The sequence below is a fragment of the Thermobia domestica genome, chromosome 16 (genome assembly GCF_964235325.1).
Source record: "Thermobia domestica chromosome 16, izTheDome1.hap1.1, whole genome shotgun sequence".
Lineage (NCBI taxonomy): Eukaryota > Metazoa > Arthropoda > Insecta > Zygentoma > Lepismatidae > Thermobia > Thermobia domestica.
The window spans coordinates 100,554,265-100,575,850 of NC_137469.1; the positions used below are offsets into that span (position 1 = coordinate 100,554,265).

At 36.0% G+C, this 21,586-nt stretch overlaps 1 protein-coding gene across 5 annotated transcripts in view; it reads right to left on the reverse strand.

Moving 5' to 3' along the window:
- Positions 1 to 21,586, reverse strand: part of Nuak (Nuak family kinase 1) — a 308,387-nt gene that overhangs the window by 264,724 nt on the left and 22,077 nt on the right. Inside the window, exon 1 of one of the 5 annotated variants that reach the window (XM_081742811.1) lies at positions 924 to 1,047. The exons of the other annotated variants lie outside the window; for them this stretch is intronic. The gene's annotated coding sequence lies outside the window, so the exon portion shown is untranslated. Of the gene's footprint in view, positions 1 to 923; positions 1,048 to 21,586 lie in introns of those variants that run through there. 5 annotated transcript variants of the gene reach the window in all.

Genomic DNA, 21,586 nt, shown 5'->3' on the forward strand with positions numbered 1-21,586 from the left:
CATTTCGATCCCCTCTCCTAAGCTGCACCGTCAAAGTGAAATGATAAAAATCATCCTAGGCCTGAGAACCTGATGAGAACCTGATTTGTGTTGAAAATTTGCTTGAGATCGGTCTCGTGGTTCAAGAGTTATTAAGTCACAAACATATAGTCACTTTCATTTTTCTATAGAAAATACATAGATTTTAGTGAATAACTTAAAGTGAGCCAAGTAGTATCTACAAAATGCTATCAAACTAATAACTGTTTCAAAACCTTCTCTTATAGACCAAAAATGTAAGTGCGCAGTTCATAACGTCATAATTGCTGGATACTCAAACTTACATACTCTGCAAAAAGTCTTGAAAACAATCATTAATCCATGTACTGGCATTTTGGAGATATTATCTTATTCAATTATTTACATTTTTGATGTTCTTCATTATATTCACTAAAAATTCAAAATAGTTGGGCTGATCTTAGCGAAGAGTGTTGTTAACCCGTATCATTACTCCGGATGTCCGTACTCGCCGAGTTGATAACATACCGAAAGCCTATCTGGCTAAAGGAGGAGCCCTTCTGGGAATATACACCAATTAATTACACTAATCGGTAATTAATTAATTATTTTTTTGCAAAAATGCACAAGACTGATGTGTGTGTGCGTGTGATTAAACGCAAGAACTTAACGCGAGTGTCTCCTGAGTAATTAATTTGAAACTCTACTACAATCTCATTTACCTTAAAGTAACTGTAATCTGCAAACAAACAATTAAAAACGTGAATGGCTAATTTAAGTGAATTCTTTTCCGCACAAAATTATTTGTAATTGTTTTAACGAAGGTGAAAAGGAAAAGTCATGGGTGGTATCTTTGTTTTCACCTCTCACACAACATTATCGAACTTCTGGAAATTAATTCTCAAGCCTGAGCTCAGTTTACGTACCTATGAGAATGGGGCTTTCCCGTGTGACAGTTGTCTCGCTCACATCACGCTTGCATATACCGTTCCATTACACACAAACAGGATTCTTACTTCGGCTCCTCTCCACTCTCATCTGGCTCAACACAACACTGAAAACTTACCGGCTTCTCAAACTCCATTCTGCTCTCGCTTCGTGCTCAGGGTTGCCAATTCCCACAAATACTTAGTACCTTATGGTCAAGCTCAATACGCAATATATTTTGTTCTTGTAACTCAACACGCAAAATAAAGTATACTAGCAAATGCTTCGGGCAATATTCTTTCTTCATTCTGCAGAGGGACGTCATTTACGGAAGATAGGGATCATGGGCCCCTGAGTTTCAGAAACACATACTCCTTTTAATAAAGTTTATATTAATATAGAAACAAAAAATGCAAAACTCTTGTCGGTGGACAACATTGCCTCCTCCCTGGCAGAAACTGAAATGGCCTACTTTGCTGCATTTTTCTTATATAATTCGTCTGAATTTGAAGTCTCGTATGAAATTCGAACATCTCACGTGGGCGTCTTAATGAACCATCTCCATCCTTTTTTCTACCATTTTCGGTCAAACATCTAAAAACTGAAACACGTGTTTAATTATTTTAAATGAAAAATCTAAATATCAAATTTCAACTTAACTTTAAAGGATTATGAGACATGGATATCGTATTATAATAATTACACCCTCCACTCCTTTTTCTCTTCACCTGCTTTCTTTCCTTTTAAGATTTTTTAAAGAAAAAGCTCAACACGTATTTGTATTAAATGATAAGTCTAAATATCAAATTTCTTGTCTCAAACTTTAAAGAATCATACCCATTCGCCGCCGAATTCCAAAAAATTTTTGTTAGTGGCATCTTACGTTAAAAGTGTGTGAACTCTCTAAGTTCAAAGTTTCTAATATGATCAATTTGAACTAAACGTTGTTCAATCAATCAGGATTTCTTTTATATAGAGAGATTATGACGAAGTCTCAGTGGTTTCGTCTTCTTAAGAAATCAAAAGAATGGAGACAAAAAAACAATATCAAAATACGGGCTTTGAAGCATTCGAGCACCGGTACTTCAAAAAAAAAAAAAACGGTATTATTAAACACATTTCAGAGCTTTGAGATAAACTATTACTGCATAATTGGTCTGCCTCTCAATCATTAGCTCACATAATGGATCGCATGGTGAGGAAAATTGGAGCAATGTCGAGTCATTACCTCAATTATGAAATGAAATCTTTCAGTTTTACGTCCCACGGTTATGCCGGTTAGGCTAAAGGAGACGGTGCTGAGTGAAATGGTGGAATGAAGAAAGTGGTAGGAAACGGAAGAACCCCGAGAAAACCCACGAGCACAGTGTTTATCCACCACAAAGTTCACACGGAGCTAGCTGGGATCGAACCAGGGACCCCAAGCACCGGAGGTGAACACTCATGACCTCAATAAGTTAGTGGAGAGTGAGTACATGTAGGTCTATATCTTGTATTGTGAAACGTGGTTTTTATTATTACACGGTTTCCCAATTTAAATATTTTAAAATAACAAATAAAACTCATTCATATATATTATGGAACTACAACTGAAAAATGGGGACAAAGTAGGTCAATGGTAGAGGGCTCATCTTTGGTGCGATGAGTCCCTGGTTCGATCCAACGCCATGTGAGAATATGATGTACATATCTATGAGTTTTTTTCGGTATTCTTCCGTATCCCCCATATTCTAATTTCGTCAATTCCTTTTATAATTACAATGTAACTATAATTTCGTTTTATATATAAAATGATTTTCTGTATCTTTTAGTTTACAGAAATAAATACTTTCTTTCATTCAACTTGTATATTATCCCAAATTTTTGTGATGAACAAATTCAACTTAAAAAAATAATAAATACGTTTCCAACAAACCAGTTTGGATAGCGTGGATGTCTTTGCAAACCAATTAACTGCACTATACAAGCTTTCCTGTATTCAGTGCAGTTTGCTGCGTCCTTGTGTCTCACTTTCTACCTTCATTATTTGCAATAAACAATCGATTATGTGCGGGCGGCTTGCTTGCGATCTTCTTTTCCTTTTTTCTTATTTTCTTGCAACAATAAATTACGATAGGGTATATAAAAACTTCAATTACAAATAAAGAAGAGGTGTTTTGACAAAAAAAAAAAAAACAGCTGATCGATTCTGTGTGTGAAAAAACAAATAAATTCGTAAATACAGAAAACTACTGTCTATTAAGTCAGAATTACATCTGCACGTCTCATTCTGTAAATAATAATAATAATAATAATAATAATAATAATAATAATAATGCTCAAAAACATTATGCTAATCTGTGTTCTTTTCCGGTCATTTTCAGATTACCAGCGGAATTCGCTTATCCACGGTTTCCGCTACAATAATTTTACTACGTTTATTTCATTTGATGGATTGAGTTCCGGCAAACATCTTGCCTCGGTATTTGCTAAATAGGTAACATTCGTCTTGGTGGCTGAGAGTTTTAAACTTGATGCAGTACATTAAAAAAAATAATAATAATAAACATGTTTCCTAATTATTTTGTCCTTTCTCTCTCTCACACACACACACACACATTTTATATTATATTATATTATATTATATATATATTTGGTCTAGGAATTAATTCGTGCGGGTGGACAAGAGATGCCGCAACGAACGGAGCGTCCCACAGTTCCGTGTATCCACACATGTGTTGAAAACCCCTGTCATCGCATATCGTTCGTAGTATAGGGCAGTGGATTAAAGCGTCAACACCACCAGTTTGTAGTTAAGTGAACATGGCGCAATTTGTGCCTGATAAAGTGTTTTTGCGGGGTGTCCTGCTGCATTACTTTAACATGCAGAAAAGTGCGACTGAAAGTCATCGTATTTTGGTGGAAGTGTATGGTGACCATGCTCTAGCTGAGCGAACGTGTCAGAAGTGGTTTGCACGGTTTAGAAGTGGTGATTTCGGCTTGGCAGACCAAGAGCGAGCTGGACAGCCAAAAAAATTTCAAGACGAAGAATTGACAGCATTGCTCGAGCAGGATTCGTGTCAAACGCAGGAACAACTTGCAGCAGCATTAGGCGTTGATCAAACAACAGTCTCCAAACGCTTGAAAGCCATGGGAATGATTCAAAAGATGTCACATTGGGTTCCACATGAATTGAAAGACAGAGACGTTGAAAGACGAAAAACCATTTGCGAATTGCTGCTTCAACGACAGAGCAGAAAGGGGTTTCTGCATCGAATTATTACGGGGGATGAGAAGTGGATCCATTACGAGAACCCTAAACGAAAAAAGGCCTGGGTGAAACCAGGTGAACCAGGTCCATCACAACCAAAACGAGATATTCACTGTGCAAAGGTTATGCTGTGCATATGGTGGGATATGAAAGGTGTGGTGTACTATGAGCTGCTGCAACCGGGTGAAACTATGAATGGAGAACGTTATCGACGACAATTAATGCGTTTGAAGCAAGCTCTGGCCAGAACACGACCAGAATGGGAGAACAGACATGATAAACTTATTGTTCAACATGATAACGCTCGCCCACATGTCGCAAAACCGGTCAAAACCTATTTAGAAAATGTCGGATGGGAAGTTTTACCCCACCCGCCGTATTCACCAAACGTTGCTCCTTCGGACTACTACTTGTTCGATTGCATGAACAACGATTTGATTGGACAGCGGTTTACTTCTTCAGAAGATATCGAAACATGGGTCTCTGACTGGATCGCTTCCAAGGATAAGGACTTCTTTCGCCACGGAATCCGTACATTGCCTGACAGATGGGCGAAAGTGGTGGCTAGCGATGGACAATATTTTTCTTAAGGTATTTATGTATTTTGTGTTTGTACTACAGCTTCAATGTGTGCGTACCAACCGCACGAATTAATTCCTAGACCAAATATATATATATATATATATATATATATATATATATATAAAAGAGAACGTACAAAATCCTTTGTCCGCTCATCACGCTAATACGGCTGAACCAATTTCTTTCATTTTTGGGGTGTTATTAGGATTTGGACCCTAGATGGTTTTTATCATATCACTTTAATTTTTAATTACCAGTGTCTTGAGATAATTGACCATTCAAGTGTCCATAACGTACAAATCCTTTGTTATTAGTTCATCATAGGTAAAAATAAACGTATTTATATGCAACCCGCATGACCGTGTCACTCGGCGGGTTAACATAAATGACAGGCGATATACAGCGGAAAATAGCTTGAATCTTCTGTTTAAAATTTTTTAATTGATTTGCTTATTTTTACAGACACTTTTACAATATGCCAGCACCGGGATGACCGCAGCGAAGCGGGGCGGGTTAACATAAATGACAGGCGATATAATGTTAAGATTTACTGCAATCTTCTATGGTTTTTATCATATCACTTGAAAGCGAAAAAGTAAAAATTATCTAAGTAACAAAGTTTATTGCGTTCCGGGGTGACCGCAGCGAAGCGGGGTGAACGCTGCTAGTATATATATATATATAAAATTCGATTTCAGTTAATTTAAATATAGATACTACAAACTGAGAATGTGTTCCTCACATCACATTCTTCCTCTGTTAATTTATCACAAGCCTTCATTATATAAGTTCAGAAATCTCTCTCTTTTTACCGAATGTTTGTTAAGGAATTTAATGTCTTTTCCAGCATAAAGGTTATGTGAAGTACACTCATGTCCAAAATAATTGTCGCATATCTATAACTGTCTTCTTGTAAGAATGTAATTTGATAATGATTTTGCACGGTACTTTTATTACTGACTAGCTGAACCTGCGCTCTCTACACAGAGCATCATTCGCATATGAGCATAAATCTCCTTCTCATTACTCACAACATATTTACATGTCCCTTTAAACACACAGGTGAAAAACGTCTTGATAAAAAAAAATCGGCATGGGATATCATAAAGGGGAGATTTTTTCGACTATTTTTTTCTCAATATCTCGCCCATTTGCAAGATTTGAGCCTACTTCCGGTTGGAGTTTCTAATTGATGTATGACCAGTGTTTTCTTTCTTCTTGCATGCAGTATGTAATAAGCAAATACATTACATATACAATTAATTATAATATCAGTTATATATGGTGTTCATTGGGCTAAACACTCAAAAAATAAAGTTTTATTTTAGACTCGAGAAATGGTTATCCTTCCTTTTTCATTATTATTTGGCCATGAATCAAACGCCTGAGGCATATACAACCACAATATACAACAATGTGGTGTTGGAATGTATAATTCATAGGATATGATGCTTTAGTTTTTTTTTTTTTTTTTTGTTTGTTTCAACGCTTCCAGTGTACCCTAAAAAACGTAATAAAGAAATAATGGTCATGTTTTTTCAAATATTCAATTAGAACTGGACAATCTACGCAAAATTTCCAATCGATCAGTGAAAACGTAATCTTTCTAGAGCCTGTAGTTTCCGAGATCTCATTGTCGAAAGGATTGACCACAAACACATAAACGTCCTCAACATATACTGTAGTTTAAAAGAACTCGAAAGATGGAAGCACAATTCACATGCATTGATTCTAGAGAAGGCTTATTAAAATACAAAGGCTTTGAACAATAATTTTATATCATAAACTTTATGAAAAAGATATAGTTAACTAATTTAGACTATTTAAAGTACAAATACTTAAAATATTTGTCTCTGTTAAACGTGAAATCACACACAACCGTAAATGAAAGATTTTAAAGCTAAAGCTTTAGGTTGGAGCTCAGGCGTTTTTAATTGCTATTGTAGCATTTTAATAGATAGATACTATGTGTATAATCGGGAAATGTATATTTGTGGTAAATTTCATAGGAAAAGAATTATAAATACGAAAATTAGAATGAGTGAAACAAAATGTTGCTAAATGGACAAGAAAGTTTTATTTTCGTTTTATTGTTCTTATTTACTGCTCTTTTGACATGAAATTTGTCACATACATGTCTTTGCAGTTTATACACATACTAACATTATAAGAAATACCAAGCGAATTCGTTATCAAATTATATTCCTACAACAACATATTTATTTATTTAACAATCACCAGATACAGCTCAGAGGCCATTTTACACTGGATATCCAACAACAACAATAACAATGGAAAGGATTTGGCAAGGTGTCGGCCAGGGCCTGTTTAGTAGGTACCATCCCGACATTTGCCTGGTAGGACTGAGGGAAACCCTGGAAAACCTCAGTCAGAATGGTCGGCAGCGGGATTCGAACCCACAACCTCCCGAATGCGAAGCCAACACTCTACCACTTGAGCTACTTCGCGACATAATTTTGGACATGAGTGTACATCTAGTTAAATATGAGAGGAATCAAAGTCGGGACCAGGGGCACACAAAACATGCAAGGTTTTAAGTACTAGAAAGACACAGGTCTAAATGTGAAACAGTACATTTTTTTTATAACTTTTTTCTGGTTCAACAGACCTTAGAGGGTCAGGGACTACCAGCCAGTTGTGACACACGACTTTCGGGTGATGTATAGTCAGCACATCACCTCCTTCTGCCATTAAAACTGATTTTCCAGATGGGAATTTGCTAGTTCTTTCTTTCAAACAGCTCTCCAATTGTTCTCACGACGCTGTGTGCACGCCGCAATAGCAATACAATGTGGTGAACAAGAATGTTCATTCATCTTATCTCTGGCCAGACCCGGCACTGCTTGACTTTGCTGATCTTGCGAGACGGTATACCAATGTGGCTAACACGCTGGCTTATAGTAGTAACTACAAAATACGAAAATATGAAGTAAATGTAACTTGTCCACTAACACTTAAATGTAAAATTTTTGTACTGAATACTGATGATCCGGCGTGTCTCGTTTACAAAGGATAAACTCGATGTGGTCGTTGTTATCTCCAAACTTAATACCATATTAGCACTCAACTTTATTTCTAACAATAAGGATATACAAGATTAAGATCGAACCTCAAGTTTTGAGGCAGCACACACACTAACCATAGGTTTAAAAATTAATTTCAGAAAGTACTGAAAAAAAAAGTCTTATGTGTCCATCTCATCATGCTACCTAATACCTCTGAACCTCAACCTGAGAACTCCTTTGGCTGTTCAATCTCAATCATACCAATAGATGAGTCTTTTCCAACTGGCCGATGAATGACGTAGGATCACACTTTTACAATCTTGAGAAACATGACGAGGAACGAGAAGAGGATGAGGTAGGAGAAAATACTAAGCAAATATTGGCAGTGTAGGTGCAGAACTGGATCTACAAGTAGTACACCTGCATAACCACCAACTATAGTATGATTGTTGTTTGCCTGACACCACTACTCTTTCTGAACGCAGCGTTTCGTTCCTCCCCTTAATTTCTCCATGTGGTTCGCTGAGAAGGAGAGCAAGAAGCTGTAACGCCACAGAGCATTTATTTGGAAATCGCTGTCATATACTGAGTACAAGTGCGGATAAGGTTGTTCAGTGTTTCAGAAGCAAACGTAACTTCTTATTTCACGTTCAAATAAAATTCTCTGATAAATTTACTCATCTTTCCTTTCTCTTTCTTTCAGAAAACTGTATTATACAATAAGTTCCGAGAGCAGTGGTAAAGTAGTCGGAGTACGACTTCAACCTACTAACAAATCGAGGAACCCCAGTTCGTCTTCAACGTAGAGAAGAGGATTCGTTGCCGTTCTATCCTAATTCACAATGTAGCTCCGTTCACCCAGCCTCTGCCAAGAAGGTATTGGGACAACCTACGGAAGGGATGAGATCACGCAGGCCAGAACATGGTGGTGACCACATTAAATTCCTATACAATATAAAAAGTTTCAAAAATAGAGCTTTACTTCCACCTTGCACACAGGTGTACAGTGGCCTGTCTTGTAAGGAACGACGTGCCGTCACCTTAATCACATATTCTAAAATTTATGAAAAGCTTGTTGTTCCTCCACTCCCAAAACTTGGCTTGTCTGCAAATTGCCTGCACACTTGCGACATCTCCTGGTGTCACGTAGGAGGCAGCGCAGCTAGCGACAGCGATTGGGCTGTCTGTGAACTATTGAAAGAGCGTGACTGAGAGACTGATGCTCTTGCGTTTATAATAACGATTAAGTGTATATAAATATTTTCGCCTAGATGTTTATGCAACCTGTAACTCTTAAATGTTTTGAAGTTTGTATAGAAGCGTTATTCATACTTATATGCTTTTGCTTTATAAGAATTTAAAAAAAAAAATAAGTACGGAATACATTTTGAGCATATCATTAATTATACAAATATATAGCAAAGAAAAAACAAAATTCTCAAATGACCTTGCAGCGTACCTAAGGTAGCGAATTTATAATAGAAACACCAACCATGTTTGCAACACTTTTAGAGATCGAAATTCTGCATCGGCATACAACACCAGCAGAAAGGTGCCAACAAGCATCCACCTACATATCTACCTAACACATCCTTAAAGACAAATTCGAACAACGTTCACAAGTGTGCTGCTGTATTGCACGGTGTGAAAAAAAAAGAAAAAAGATATGTGTACATCCATCCATACATATTACGTTAAAGATACAACGAAGTGGCAACAGCGGAGTCGTCACGTACGTGCGGTTATTTCTGGACGGCAATCTTACTCGTCGGAAATGCCTGTCCCGGTCCATGGAGATTGGAGACACGAACCATCCCTGTCATTCTGACTGAGAATCTTAGCGTCTTCAGAAAAATAAAAACACTAACATCTACAAATATTGCACAACTACTATACTATCTTCAGAAAAAAAAAACACTAGAAACAAACTAAACTGATTTTCACAAAGCTTTGCACCCTTTGTAAACAATGCACACTGCAGTGCAGAAATGTTGCCAACTAATTAAACAAAAAATGTTATATGTAATTTTGTGCTAAGAAATGAACAAACAAAAACTGAATGCGGAAAAACAATGGGATTAAAAATGAAATGGCATAGGCTTGTGATAGGAGAATCAGGAACCATTTTCTCTCGTTTGCAGTGGCGTACGCACTTCTCTCCTGAATCTTTGAACTACTATGTAAACGCAGACACGCACCAGGAGGAAGAAAGGCAGAACGTTAAATTCCTTCTAGCAGTGTAAATTACAACTAAAACTTACTATCCCCACTCTAGCTGAGAATCTATCTAAAATGTTAGGATTCAGTCACTATTACATGATGACTTAGTGGCCCTACTAATAGATCTGATTGGATGGATAGATTGAAGATTATCATCCCCTTCAACAACATGTTTGTATGAGATGTGGACCTACAGCCTAACGAGCGATTTGAACTACATGAACTCCCTCCGGAAATCGAACGCGAGTCTCCCGCCCGAGTATGCGAATCATATAGTTCGGAGTTAATTATCGAATCTAGAAACGTGTGCAGTTGTACTCACCACTTCTATTAAAATTTGAGCTCTTGGGGGGCTGTGGTGGCTCAGTGGTAGAGCGTTCACCTCTGGCGCATGAGGTCCCTGGTTCGATCCCAGTTCGCGCCAAGTGAACCTTGTGGTGGACAAACATCGTGTGCGTGGGTTTCCTTCCACTTTCTTCATTCCACCCCTTGACGCTCAGGTATACATTGGATAAAATGGACTTCAATACTGCTTTACACTGGATAAAACGGTAAAACATGGTTTAGCCCCTCCCTTGATCATATCCTGGATCCGCCCCTACATATATATATATATATATATATATATATATATATATATATATATATTGGAAAGAAGCATCTCTAAATGAATAGTAATATTTCAAATGGTATTCAATTTATCGTCCAGGACAATAAAACAAGGAAAAATATCGTTTTTCAAAAATGTCACATTAGCAGACTCATTTAAGATTCCTACTAGATGATGATGATGATGATAATGTAAGTATTAAATTGATGTTCAACTCTTCCAAGTAAATTCCGATCGAAACTATATGAAATTTCTCTCACATTTTGAAGAAAGAAAGAAAAAAAACATACATATATTACTTCGTTATCATCTGGTAGGCATATTGATATGCTACTAATGCAACTTCGAAGAAACTGTCCTTTGCATTAATGTTAATTAAAAAACGAAAAGCTGAACACCATATTATTTTTTTATGCTGCTGGTTTAAAACATGCTTCGATTAAATTGTGGCGGATGTAAGTTTCGTAAGTCCGGATCTCGATCTTACTTATCTTCTTTGTCAATTCGTGAGATGAGAATCCAGGAATGTTTTAGTTGAAGAAAAATAAAACTCAACGAAACAGATTAGCGACAGTAAACAGAATCATAGAACAAAGTAAGTATCTCAACCTTACTCCCTTTATGAAAACTGCATAAGAAGCAATGGTGAAATATCAAAAGTACTGATGTAAACGATTAGAGAGAAAAAAAAAAAAACGACGGCTATAAAAACAATGGAGGAAAAGATTACTACATCTTGCAAGGAGAAAAATGCAGTTCCACTCTATCAAGGCCATTATCACTTATTGTGCTAATTGGACTACCATTTGAATTAGGATTTGAAAAACTCACGGTCATTGGGCTTTTTTGGGCAAAATTGGGATTATTAAATTCTGTACATACATTTTAAGCGGTGTTGCTACTTAAAATACCACTTAAGCATTTATGTTTTACTAGCAGCGTTCACCCCGCTTCGCTGCGGTCACCCCGGAACGCAATAAACTTTGTTACTTAGATAATTTACTTTTTCGCTTTCAAGTGATATGATAAAAACCATAGAAGATTGCAGTAAATCTTAACATTATATCGCCTGTCATTTATGTTAACCCGCCCCGCTTCGCTGCGGTCATCCCGGTGCTGGCATACTGTAAAAGTGTCTGTAAAAATAAGCAAATCAATTAAAAAATTTTAAACAGAAGATTCAAGCTATTTTCCGCTGTATATCGCCTGTCATTTATGTTAACCCGCCGAGTGACACGGTCATGCGGGTTGCATATAAATACGTTTATTTTTACCTATGATGAACTAATAACAAAGGATTTGTACGTTATGGACACTTGAATGGTCAATTATCTCAAGACACTGGTAATTAAAAATTAAAGTGATATGATAAAAACCATCTAGGGTCCAAATCCTAATAACCCCCCAAAAATGAAAGAAATTGGTTCAGCCGTATTAGCGTGATGAGCGGACAAAGGATTGTACGTTCTCTTTTATATATATAGATTGTATACATTTGGAATGAAATTCGATTTCTAGAAAGAATTAAGTAGACAATTTTGTAAAGTAACAAAGGTTAAACGTTTTTCCATAAGCTGTGCGGAGAAATAAGGTTGGGAAATTGAAACTTTATATGTTCACCCCAAATTAAGTTTCGAAACATTGTCGCAACATAGTTTTTTTTTAGGTCATTTACATGACTTATATTTTATAATTTTGTAACTCAAAATTACGTGCTGTTTAAAACACTTTTGATATGCCTAGATAGCAATTAATCAGTGGCGGCATTCTTCCCCTTTCTCTCGTGTATACGCCTATGACTGCGACCATTCAAAAACAATCGTTCGACTACCTTACATACAGCGTGTCCCAAAAGTCCCCTGACATAGAGTAACTCTGTTATTATCAGACTTGCAAAAAAACGTAGGAGGGGAAACCGTCTCCAAATATGTTTTCAATCAGAGCCAAAGAATTGTTTAAATCGGATGAGCCGTTTGGGCTGTACACTCTTTAAACACCCAATGTTAAAGGAAAATGCAACGTTTCTATTTACCGGTAAGTGGATAAATTTTGCAATAGTATGGTGAATGGAGGCGTGTTTGAAAGGGGGCTAGTAATCGACACGTAGTGTAAAAGAAAGTAACTTAATTTAACATGTAACGAATTTTGAGTACAAAATTTTATTTCAGTAATTTCTGATTATATTCCAGACGAGATCGAAGCTAGGCTTGGTCTCGTCTCGAAATTTGTAAATATCTCGGGTAAATCTTGATATGCGGAGTCTCGGTTTCACCTTGATTTATAAACGTCCATCTCGATCTTGTCACGGTGTCATCCCCATTGTGAAATGGTTTCCAACACTGAAAAGCAGATAAGAAAGAATATATTACATGTCATCTATGGTCACACCTTTGCTTTGAAGATAATCCAAACAAGAGGCAATTTCATCAAACCTTATGTCTTTAACGTTTTGAAGTTTAATCTATTGAAAACATTAACTTTTCTATTTCAAAGGGCTTCTCCACTTTTGTAGCCATCTTTCGAGAGTGATTTCAAAGACTGTTTTGATTTTAGGGACCACAAATTCATTCTTTAATCTGCTTTTCAGACTATTCAATGACGAAATTAAAATATTGTTGACTCCTAAAAACATAATTCTTTTCATTTTCTGTTGCAGAAATTTTCAAAAAAAAAAAAAAATGTTAGAATCAAGAAATTACAGGTTTCTAAGAATTCATGTTAATACTCTGATGCAAACTGTTTAAGAATTTCTATCACTTCTTCTAATCTAAGATAAAATGTAAAACAGATATAAATGTGACTAAATACCGGATAAATTCAAAAATGTTAAATACCTTGCAGACATAGTGAAAAATAATAAGAAGCAGGACATCTCTGGCAAAAGTCAAATGGATGGTAACCCTAAGTCAAATGACTAAAGTGAGTGTCAAACCCAAAGCCATACGAATGAGAAACAGGTGTATTTTTTTTATACACGCACTTAATATATTTTATATATATCAAGAGAAAGAGAGAGAGGGGGGGAGGTTGAGAGAAGAGTACTATACATAAAGCCTGTGCTGTTCTGTATCATTCTTTAATTTCTTTGATTTTTTTAACCCTTTTACACTTTATTGCTTATATATCGACCATGGCGTCGACCTTCGGAATTTGCTTTATATATCTCCAGTAAAGCTTTTCACATCGTTTTTTTTTTCTTTTTCGTTTATTTACGCGTGGAAGCATCAAAGAATATGTTTCATGGGTATTTTGCAGTCACGAGGGATTTGCCTCGGGGCAGTGATGTTACAAACATGGCAGAAAAGGGTAAATTGGGTAAATTTTTGGAGCTTTTTAAAAAACTTCCTGACATTCCTATTTATCCTAGGATCATGGTTCGTACCTCGTTGTGTTCGTAATGAAGCAATGTTTTCAACTGTAGCACTCAAATTTCTCCCTTTTGGGAATTCCCTCAAGTACACGATAGGGACATGCGCGTGATACCGTTTGAAACCTAACCTCATTTGAAACAAAACAAGGTACTAATGATGATCTTAGGATATATAGGGATGTGTCTAAAATTTTCGCATTTTTGAAGTTTTCACCTATTTACACACTTTTAATCAATTAGTTTAGTAAAGTATCTTCAGCATTATCACTATATATCCTAAAATCATTAATCCTACCTCGTTCTTTTCAGAATGAACCAGCCTTTCAAATCGTACCACTTGCATGTCGGTATCATGTACCTGAGCAGAGAAAATTTCCTACTTTGGGAAAAAGGGTTTTCTTTTACAAAATATCCCTTTTTAGGGAATTTTCTCTCCTGGAATACACGGTACCGACATGTGAGTGACATTGTTCGAAATGCTGATTCATTCAGAAGAAAACGAAGCACGATTCATGTTCCTACAATGAATAGTCTTTATGCTGAAGCAGATTGAATAAAAATTGACTGAAAACGTATTATCCAGGGAAAATTGGTAAATCGGCTAGAGCATGAAGACTTTTTTTCCTCGGACCATTCTTCGTATCTCATTCTCTTTACAATGAAGGAAAGCTTATTTTTATGTACCATTCGCATGTTCGTGTCGTGTACCTAAGGGGAGAAATTCGCGATAAACGGGGACTTTTAAAAAAATACCTTTTCCCCCCACTTTGGGCGGGAATTTCCTGCCTTAGGTACATAATAGGGAAATTTGACTGATACAGTTGAAAACATTGCTTCATTCCAAACAAAATGAGGTATGAACCATAATCCTACGATACATAACCTTGACGCAGTGGCTGATTGAAAGTCTACAAAATGCCTCAAAAACCTGAAAATTCAAAAGGATTAAGGATATTTCCACAGTAAAAATGGATGGATAACATCGTGTTGGTGAAGAACTGGCACTTGCACCTCTATAAGTGTTTTTATTCTACACTGCTCGGAAAATAAATAAATATCATAAAAATATAACTCAACTCTTTAAATTGATATTTTCTCATTTTTATAGCCCTATCTACATGAAACCGGATACCTCGAAACTGCTTTCGAATGAATGTGAAAAAAATAAATAAATAAAATATGGTAGCATTGTGAAGTTTTTAAAAAGAAAAACGGCAACGAAGACTAATGACCTGAACTGTGCAATAATTTATATTTAAAATATTAATGTCTTGCTTTCTTTTCTATTAAAACCCTTTACTTGCATAATATCAAGCAATGCATTTTAAATCACCTAAATAATTTCTACAATTAAAAGCTCCCTTCCGTTCTTTTTCCGATCAATTTCTCACAGACCGTTCATAATTCACAAAAGATATGCAGCTAAGAATTATTCATTTTTGCGATGAAAACCGCAAGTGACGTAGGTTGTTTTCGAGAACACTCAAGAATCACCCACGCTGCATTTCCAGAAATAGCAAAGCAAAGAAACATTACACACACGCATCACCAGACACATGCGAATGTGAACTAATTCCGATAGCTTTAACCCATGGCGTGGATAGTTATATCCAGCTATGATTCGACCAGACAAGCCACACACAACCTACACGGATATACTGCCAGAAGCTTCCGCGTATTGTGAACATATAATGTCAGATAAGTTTGCAAGATTGCGTCGTCTTCTTTCTTGATGCAAAGCCAAAATTATAATACAAGAAACACCGCCGTGATGATAAGTATTTGGTTTTGTAATGAGATCCAACAGGCTGGTTTCTGACTTAAGAACACACACATATTCACAATTAGAAACTGACAGATTTCATTAATAAAGTTGTTATTTCACGATTATAAACTGAAAATCATGAATTTCTGCTTTGTGATTGAGCTTAGAACAATTTTCTGATCAACTACTTCAACGTTAGTTTGAAGGAAGCGTATAAAGCTACAAAGCTACAGCTGGGTTTCATTCAGTTTCAGTTTCTGCTTTCATGTGGACTAGCCTATATATCAAGGGCTCGGGGCAACAAGTGGACAAAAGGATTTTCACAAAAGTGTGGCTTGTCCACTTGTTGCCCCGAGCCCTTGATATATATATATATATATATATATATATATATATATATATATATATATATATATATATATATATATATATATATATATATAATTAATTAATTCTCCTTTAACAAAAGAAAGTAACTTAAATACACGTAAATAGGCAAATCGGGTGAACCTTTTGTTAGCACTTCAGTGACGGCCCGCGAAGGAAGTCCCACCGGGGAAAAAAAATAAACTTCGGTAGTTACAAGCTACGGGAAGAAAATTATCTACTGTATTAAATGCTACTCGGACCAATATACAAGAATTAGAACGTTCGGTAAATTTTCTCCCATTAGTTTGAAGTAATAAATGTTTATATTTTACCGATATGAGAGTCGCCTGTGTGTGCTTAGCTTAACTGAAAATTAAAATATATATACAATATATATGTTTGCTTGCCGATACTAACAACAAAATTCTACAACCGTGTTCATTCCTCGCAAACTATTTTATAAGGAAAACTAAAACAGCACTTTTTATTCTTATAAATTTTCAGTATATCTAAATTACACTATTTACATTATAAATTAAATTACATTTGCTACCGAGTAGTCAGGTGGAGGTACGCGCCACCCCGGATTTAATTTCAGGGATACACGATCTTACTCATGTAAGATGTTTGAGACAGTAACACTAAGAATGCTTATGCTTTGCCTGGCTGTTGTTGGTGGTGTGTTTGGTGATGGTCTGTAATACGTTAGATAGGGTAGAACGGAGACGTGTTGAAGCAAAATGGGAGACCTATCTAAGTTTCATACAAGTCAAATGGTATATGTGTGGATAGTTATCGCAATTGTATCTGAGGTGGTCAGTGTGTCGTCGTAACCGGCACTGTTACGCCAGTTTGGTATGAAATTGATTATCAGCTGGATGTCTGTCGTGCTGTGAATGGTTACACATAGAAACATACTGGCATTTCGCACTTTAATTTTTTTTATCATAGTATAGTGGATTGTGGTAGCACCGTTTTTGCACTGAAAAACACTACTTGAGTTGCCAGCCTAACTCCTCACAACAAACCCACGAAACCCTACCAAACATTCTCGAAAACCCTGTATCAGAGCTGTTTTACAGGTTATAGGAGGTCCCACATTGTATCAATCAAGTAAGTTGTATTTTCTTCAAGTGTTTCCATAATTTTCATAACCATCTCCATATATCACATTTCGAAACAATTGAAACAATTTCGATCAAAAAAACTTTGGAAGATATGAGAATATGATGTAACTGTCGTACACGCCTCGTATATAATTTACTAATACTCATATTACTAACAAAGTCGAAGTGCGCGACTTCTTTCAGTTCGAATCGGAATTATATCGACTTGCAGCGAAGACTTGGGCCAGAGACATGAAACAGTCCTGTCTGGCTGAGGTTTTTGAATTCTGATGTTTTGCCAGCAATGCCTGCAGCTGTTGGCACAGCAATGTTTTGTGATAAATTAGGATCCTTTTCCTCTCATACCGACTCCTACACACACAAAGGGAAATACTACCAAAAATCCCACTTCCACTATTGCTCCTAATTATCTCCTCACTCAAAATAGCATCCGGAAGATTAAGGAAACTAAAAATATGAAAAACTAATCTAATTCTTAAAGTAAAGTAACCGAATATGACTATTTCTAAGCATTAAGGGAGGAAAAATTGTGTTCAAAGTTACTTTTATTAATATTAATGAAATGATTTATACCTATATGAAAGAAACATTAAAAGAAGACTGAACTGCAAGTGAATATCTGGTAATGAAGCCGCAATAGCTAAAATCGTGTGAACTGATGTCCTTCATTATAAGATTCAATATTTCTCATTCTCTAATTCCGTACAGTACTCCATATACCTTTCTGCAATACTACTGGTATAGTGACCTCGTGTAGCTTTGTTCGACCAGGACCTGCTTTGGACGGAATATTTAACATTTTATACATATAGGATATAACCTGAACCAGGTATCTGAAATGAAATGAAACCTTGCAGATTTACGTCCCACGATTATGTCGTGTAGGCTAAGGGAGACGGTAATTATGAGAAATGAATGAAATGGTGGAATGAAGAAAGTAGTAGGAAACTGGAGAACTCAGAGAAAACCCACACACACGGATATTATGAAAAGCAATGAACACGTAAGCAGATGTAAGCTGTAGAAATAGCAAATCATGAAACCTTATATGTAAAGCTGAATGTATGTATGCTTGTTCCCGACAGAAATCTACACCATTGTCATGAGATACTTCTAGGTAACTATACTGAAGAGATCGTAGCTGTTTAGAATTTCGTGTGTATTCTAAGGAAGGAAGGGGGTTCGAACTTTAAAGGGCGTCCCAGAACCTCTTCAATTTACGCAACCCGAACGACTCTACTGTTCCAGGTTGAATAATATTTAGTATGTGCAAAGAATAAGCATTTCTACTATAAAAAATTAATAAAAAACATCCGACTATGCAGAAGTTGCTGGAATTCCGTACAGAATATTGTTGAAGAATGAAAGAAAAGGGAAAAGTGACCTATCCAAATCTAGCACCTAAGGCCAAAAAAGTTTCTAACAGTTTTAAAACAAATCAATTGTTTATTCAACAAAATTGGACAAAAGCCGAGCTTACTCACACTCTCTTGATTGCATTTTGTAATAAAAATAAGTTTATGATCTCAACTAGATACTCTTGCGAAATTACACAAAAGAACCAAACAGAACCCGGTGAAATGCAAAGGACACAATGACTTTGAGCACACTAATTCCGTCAAGTAATTCCCATGCTAAAGAACAAGGTTCAAAAACATATTCACTGTTGCAATCTAAATTCTAGGATAAAATTAGAAACAATACACATACAAGAATTTAGCAGAAGCAGTTCGATCTGCGTTTCACTTTCTTTCAACGATTCGAAATTGCAACTGGACGTTCCGTAAATAAGTTTAATTCTCACCGTTGAAAGTGCTCTTGTGCAGATTCCAAGTTGCGAAATTTCCACAAATGCACTCGCGTACAGCTGTATTGAAAACGATTCCAAAGTTCTCTATGAATTCATGCACGAAATTCTACAAATATTATTAGTGTTCAATGACAAAGAAAATTTCAAATATGTGATATACACCAGTGTTGACCAGAACAAAATGATACTGAGCGAATGTGAATCGTCATGCGCTGTTCGCGAGAAAAACTATTTCATTTGTAAATCTAAAAACTGATGCTGTATAATAACCACGCCGTTCATTAAGGTGAAACTGATAGTCTCAACAAGGTTTTCATTGTGACTAGAGACAGGATGTTAGGCAAAATGCCTATTCTTTAATATAAAAGATATGATCAAAGATAACGTATTAAAGTCTACAGAAATGGAGTTATAGTTTCAATTTAAGCTAATTTTGTTTTGCGTAATTCACCCATTCCTGCCTAAATAATTGCTTTAGTGCCTAACGTTGCCTATTCTATGCATTTTCTTCAAAATAACACTTCATTGGGAACCATATGTAATTTAGTATTTCAAGAAAGAATTCTGACTCTTCCGAGAAATGTAAGCGTTGTTTGTGATAAGAAACGTAAAACTTTGGACTGCTGTGTGTACTGATAAAGTGTATAAAATTTGGACTATTATATATAGTGATAAAGTGATGTATAGAATGTATTTACCAATTATACATGGAATACATGTCAAGCTTCGTTTTTATATATACAGTAAAAGATATTAACAAACAAGTAGGTTTCTATATTCTTTGAACATTATCGATGACAAATTTACTTTTTCATTTATTGAGTATTTATCTTCATTATTTCGAGTTACAATTTAGTGCCTATTTTACATTTTTTTAAATTTTAAGTGCCTGCTTGCCTGCCTATTTTTCAGATTTTTAATGCCTAAACATCCGGTCTCTAATTATGACACTACCACTAAGAAGACAGTATACAGTATGGTTAATGAAACAGTCCGAAATTACAATTAACTCAAACTTCAATTTCTAAAGATTTATCAATCAATAGATCACACCCAACTAAACATGAAATACTTGAGGATCAATTCTAGGGATGGTACCGAGACCGAGACGGACTTTTATATACCGAGACAAGACCGAGACCGACTTTGAAATACCAAGACGAGACTTAGGTCAGTCTCGAAAGTCTCGGTCTCGTCTCGATTATTAATATTAATAGATACTAAAGTTGCCTTCACTCAAAATTTCTTTCGTTGCTGTGTTAGATAATATGAGAACGGTTGACTGATGTACAGGGTGCTTATCGGGCTCAAACCCCTCCCGAAATAAATTTGTGATCATTTTTTGCATTGCACGTATAGCGCAAATGTTTTTTACTCGTTCCTCAAGCCTCTCCCGAAACAAAATCCACTGCTGATGCAAATAGAATTATCTCTCTCTCTCTCTCTCTCTCTCTATATATATATATATATATATATATATATATATATATATATATATATATATATATATATGGTCGCGGTGCCCCCAGGGTCGCCCTGCATAGGTTCCCGAGGCCCAACTTGAATTTTAAATGAAAGCAAGGGGTAAGTGGTACCTCGTTCCATAGATCTTTAAAAACTAAAAAGCGTTGTGGCAAAAGATCTTTCATATCGGGCACTGTATTCAAAATGGCCACCAAGACATGTTGCCTCTATCAGATACAGTAAAACATGCAGTACCACTAATATGAAAACGGTTGAACATAAATGAACCAAACAAAAACTTAAATAGAAAATGTCATGTGGCACATCGATTGATATTGTCGCGAAGGCTTCCAGGACCACCCTTCATGGGGGCCCAGGGCGCAACTTCAAAATTGTAAATGGAAACATGGGGTGAGTGATATCTCGTTCGATATATCTTTAAAAACTAAAGAGTGCTGTTGCAAAAGATTGTTCATATGGGTCACCGTTTTCAAAATTCCAACCAAGACATGATACCTGCATCAGATAAAACGTCCAGTATCAGTAATATGAAAACACTAGAACAAATATTCGAATAGGAAATCACAGGGTATTTATCATTCTATAGCTCGGGAATGTTGCAACAGTCGAAGAGATTATTAGAGTGAAAGTGGCATAATGGAAAGGAAGAAATCTAATTCCTAGAAAATTATTACTCCAACCTCACTCCGTAAGTGAGTGAAGCGGGAAGGATCGGTGAAATTGCAAATGAGAGCCTTAGTTTTCGCAAATTGTATCTACGAAACAAAAGTTATTTGAAATGTGTTTTTATAAGGGATAAAAGTCTCTGTAATGGGATAAAGTCAATGAAGAGCTAAGAATAGAAGTCAATGGAGAGCTTTTGTGAACGCGGCATTGAACCTCCGGGTTCCATAGGCCATAGAGTTAGTTAGTTAATGGGATAAAGTATGTAAAATTCTTGTTAAATGGTATCTCCCATTTTGATTGCAGGCAATGGTTTGATGCAAAAATGAATCAACTGAAATGCGAAACAAATTTGTCGAACAATGCAATTTTAAAACAATGTTTA